This window comes from Myotis davidii, unplaced genomic scaffold (assembly GCF_000327345.1).
Source record: "Myotis davidii unplaced genomic scaffold, ASM32734v1 scaffold3578, whole genome shotgun sequence".
Taxonomy (NCBI): Eukaryota; Metazoa; Chordata; class Mammalia; order Chiroptera; family Vespertilionidae; genus Myotis; species Myotis davidii.
Window position 1 is genome coordinate 414,949 of NW_006289094.1, and position 5,318 is coordinate 420,266.

The window sequence follows — 5,318 nt, forward strand, 5'->3', positions numbered from 1 at the left end:
TCAGCGTTACTGTGCGCGTCATGCGTCCGACAGTCAGTAATGCTGGCGACTCTCACCCGATGCACTCGGCGGAGGACTCCGAGTCAGTCCTGGGCGCCCGCTGTGTGGTCCGCGCTGCGGGTTCCGGGGGACACTGAGCAGGTCGGACAGCAACCCTGGGGGGTCGCATGTGGAGGAAGCTCGCTGGGAGGGTCCCGCCAGCCTGTGTATCCGAGAATCCCCGTGTCGTCTGTTTGAAGGACGTTTCCACTGAGTGTAGATTTGCAGGCTTGCAGGACTGCTGCCAGCGCCCCCGGGGGGCAGGCCATCTCCTCAGGCGCCGTGCGCCGGTCAGTCTGTTATTCCTTCCATGGCATGTCTTCCTGGGTGCTGGGAAGGCTTCCTTTTCAGGGTGGGGCGAACGTAGGTTTACAGTTGTCCTTTTTAAAAAATAAACATTTTTTAAAAATACATGTTTACTAGATGCACGAAATTCATGCAAGAGTAGGCCTTCTGCCCTAACCGGTGTGGCTCAGTGGATAGAGAGTCGGCCTGCGGACTGAAGGGTCCCAGGTTCGATTCCGGTCAAGGGCATGTGCCTTGGTTGCAGTCACATCCCCAGTGGGAGATGTGCAGGAGGCAGCTGATCAGTGTTTCTCTCTCATCGATCATCCTCTTATCTCAGAACATTTTTTTAAATATATTATGATTGCTTTCAGAGAGGAAGGGAGAGGGAGATAGAAATGTCAAGGAAGAGAAACATTGATTGGCCTCCTCCTGGGATCTAGCCCGCAACCTGGGCATGTGCCCTTGACCGGAATCGAACCTGGGACCCTTCAGTCTGCAGGCTGATACTCTGTCCACCGAGCCACACTGGCCAGTTCTACAGCTGTTCTTATGGAAAATAATACAGTAGCCCAGACTGCGTGGTTCAGTGGTCGAGCATCAATCTATGAACCAGGAGGTTAGATTCTCAGTCAGGACACATGCCCAGGCTGCAGGCTCAATCCCCAGTGTGGGGTGTGTAGGAGGCAGCCGGTCCATGATTCTCCCTCATCATTGATGCTTCTCTCTCTCTCCCTCCCCCTTCCTCTCTGAAATCAATAAAAATATATTTTTAAAAAATGATACAATAACTCTGGCCAGGTAGTTCAGTTGGTTAGAACATAGTCCAATAGGCCAAGATTGTGGGTTCGCCCCCTGGGGGGGCACATGCAAGAATCAACCAATGAATGAATGAATAAGTGGAGCAACACAAGGATGTCTCTCCCCCTTCCTCTCTCTCTGAAGTCCATAAATAAGTAAGTTTAAAATGATACAATAATTAACAAATAATACTATAAGAGTTTAATAAGCTCTCGGCTTGGCTGAGTGGATGGAGCGTCGGCCCGTGGACCAAAGGGTCACTGGTTCGATACTGGTCCAGGGCATGTACCTCAGCTGCAGGCTTGATCCCCAACCCCCATCAGGGCATGTGCGGGAGGCAACCAATCAATGTGTCTCTCATACATCAATGTCTCTCTCTCTGTCTCTCCCCACCCCCCACTTCCACACTCTCTCTACCAAAAACCTCAATGGGAAAATACCTCGGCTGAGGATTCACACACACACACACACACACACGCACACTCACAGAGACACACACACAGTCTCACAGAGACACACAGACACACACACACACAGAGACACATACTCACACACACACAGACACACACTCATACACACACACACACACACACACACAGACACACACACACACACACATAGTGAGACTATTAATCCATGAAACATTACTTTACCCTTTGAGAAAATGTTTGATTTCTTAGACACACACACACAGACACACAGACACACACACTCACACGCTCTCACTCACACACACACACACAGAGACACACTCACACACTCAGGATTCACTGTTCCATGTTCTCAGCGGTCCCCGCTTGCCCACAGGTTACTTCCCATGCTGCCCTCAGTCACAGACCAAGCCGTTAAATGGATCATTCCAGAAAAAACAATGCGGAAGTTTCCTGCCTGCAGGGCTAAGTGTGCGGGAATCTCTTGCCTTCTGCATCTGGGATGTGGGATGAGTCATCCTCGGGCGTCTGTACCTGCCCCCGCCCACTCGCCACTGAGTAGCCATCGCAGGTCCCAGGTCGCTGCACAGACTGGGCTGCATTCAGGTGACCGTGTTTGACCTCACGGCGTCCAAAGTGCAAGAGGAGCAATGCCGGAAATTCAGATGTGCCAGCCGGAAGCCGCCAAGGGCTTCCTGTGAGCGAAAAGGCAAAAGGCGTGGGTACAAGATACTTGGAGAGAGACCGTGTGTATAACTTCTGTTACAGCTGGTTTATTACTAGTTATTATGATTCATCTTAATGTGTCTAATTTATTTTTTAAAATATATTATTGGTTTCAGAGAGGAAGGGAGAGGGCGAGAGAGATGGAAAATCAATGATGAGAGAACATTGCGGTGCCTCCTGCACTCCCCACCCTGGGGATCGAGCCCACAACCCGGGCCTGTGCCCTGACCGGGAATCGAATTGTGACCTGGTTCCTAGGTCGGCGCTCAGCCACCGGCCATGCCAGCCGGGCTCACTGTGTCTAAGAGATAAATTGATCTTTGTCCCAGGTGCGCATGTGCAGGAAAAGCGCGGTCTGTGTCGGACCCGGTCCATCCGTGACTCAGCCATCCTCCGGGTTGGGATGTGTCCTCCGCTGATGAGGGTTACAGTTGTAACCCTGGATGTTGCCTGGATGTGTCTTTCCTTGTACTTATCCTTCTTGATGCCCATGAAGAAGCCTTCAAGCTTCTAGAACATGTAGCTTGCTATCTTTTATCAGTTTGGCGGAATTCTTAGCTCTTTTCTTTTAAGAATAGTTTATTGATTTTTAGAGAGAGGGAGGGAGAGGAGAGAAACATTGATGTGAGAGCGCAACATCGATTGGCTGCCTCCTGCACGCCCCCGGCCGGGGAGCAAGCCCTCACCCCGGCCTGTGCCCTGCCGGGAACCGAACCGGCAACCTTGCCGTACACGGGATGCCGCCCAACAACCGAGCCACACCCGCCAGCTTTGCTCTTCTCTCCCGAGGTGTCTGGATGCTCGTCCTTGTTCCGCTCATCCTCTGACTCCGGTAACAACACCGTCCACGTTCGCCGTGACCACGTCTCACGCTCCTCACCAGCTTTCGTCTCCGTCGATGCCGCGTCCTAGACGCCGTCACTGCCACCTGCCTCACGGCCTCTCACCCTGCGCAGCCCACGGCCGACCCTCAGGGGCCCTCGAGGCCACTTCTTCCATTTTTCTTTTACAATTTCTATTTTTTGTTCCCAGGTCTCCCCGGCCCAGACTGTTAATCTGTCTTCCGGCCCCTTGAGTACAGTGTCATCTTACAGCCCTTCCTTAGAGTTTCCAGTATTTTAAGATCACTCCATTGTCTGCATCTCTCCGGGGTCTTTTCATCACGGCCGCCTCCTGGTGGGCTGGTGGCATTGGCCTGCGTGCTGCCCGTCTGTGGAGAAAGCCACTGGGAATTGGGCGACAGGGTGGTGCAGGGGTCAGTGCCCCCCCCCCCCCCAGCAGAGGGCCAGGCAGGCGTATGGCTGAGGTCCGACCGCCTCCTCCCGCGCCCAGGAGCGCTCGAAGCCCAGCTCGCTTCCTCCTGCTCTGGCGCTGTCGCTCCTCAGACCCAGCGCTGGAGGGGGTCAGCCTCTCCTCACACAGCCCTGCTGCCCGCTCCTGGCTCGGGGTCCTCCACTGACCCCTCGCTGAGCCCTCTTCCGGGGCCTGGCCTCCACAGTCCCCCCTGTCTCGGCAGCAGTCTGACGGTGTGCGGTGTCCGTCCTAAACCTGGGCCCGGCCCTTAGACCCCCTCCCTCGCTCAAGACCACGAAGTGCAACCGGTACGTGGTTTGCACTCCAGGCCTTGGGAAGCTCGGAGTGGATGGGCTGAGAAACAGTGTGACTCCATCCGGGACCCCAGCTTCTGTGTGGGTGCGGGACGGCCCTGGGAGCTGAGGAAGAGGTGGTTCTAGTGAGAGAAGATGTGCCCGCGCGACAAAGCTGAACAGGACTTGATCCAAAGACCTGCGCTCGGCGATGACACCAGTGATCGCAGCAACAAATCGCTCTCTCTCTATCCAGCTAGCTCTCCCCACTTCCTCTCTCTAAAACCAATTTTTTAAAAAAATAGGGGTGATGAAAAGGAAAGATGCAGAGAGCCTGGCTGGAGCGGCTCAGTGGTTGAGCATCAGCCTGCAAACCAGAGGTCCCTGTTCAGTTCTGCTGGGGCCCATGCAGGGGAGCGGGCCACATCTCTCCAGGAGGGGCGTGCAGGAGGCTTCTTTTTCTTTTTAAAATTCTTTATTGTTTAAAGTATTACATGAGTCTCCTTTCCCCCATTGACCTCCCCCGGCCGCTCCCACCCCCCAGCACATGCCCTCACCCCCTACGGTCTGTGTCCATTGGTTCTGCTCAGATGCATGCACACAAGTCCTTTGGTTGATCTTTTCCCCCTCACCCCCCACCTTCCCTCATGGGTTGTACAGTCTGCTCGATGCTCCTATGTCTCTGGTTCTATTTTTGTTCATCAGTTTGTGTTGTTCATTATATTCCACAAATGAGTGAGATCATGTGACATTTCTCTTTATTGACGTTTCTATCTCTATCCCTCTCCCTAAAAAAAAGAAAAGTCAATAAAAACATATTTTCTTTAAAAAGGAAAGCTACAGCCCTGACCGGTGTGGCTCAGTGGATAGAGCGTCGGCCTGCGGACTGAAGGGTCCCGGGGTCGATTCTGGTCAAGGGCATGTGCCTTGGTTGCGGGCACATCCCCAGTAGGGGGTGTGCAGGAGGCAGCTGATCGATGTTTCTCTGTCATCGATGTTTCTAACTCTCTATCCCTCTCCCTTCCTCTCTGTAGAGAATCAATAAAATATATATTTTTTTAAAAAGAGCGAGGAAGTGAATCACTTCTTCGACAAACATACCGCATAGACCGCAGTCATCTGCAGCTGGTGCGTTGGACACCAGCTCTCTCCGGAGAAAGACTGACAGGGAGCAGGGAGGTGCCCGTGCCGGTGGCTGAGGACAAATACGAGGACGCGGAAGCGGGAGTCAGGCTGTGCTCCGGGCGCCAGCTCCCGGGCCTCTCAGGGCTGCTGGCTCCTCTGTCTCTTGCTCCAGGTTAATGCACAGGAACTAGGTGTCCCGGGCCCCCACGCCCACAGTGGCCATCGTGGGGAAGGCGGTAGCCAGGGCTGGGATGTCTGCTTGCCCCTCAGCACAGGGTGCCCCCAGGCTGGGCCTCAGTGGGGGGCCTCTCTCTGGAAGGAGCAA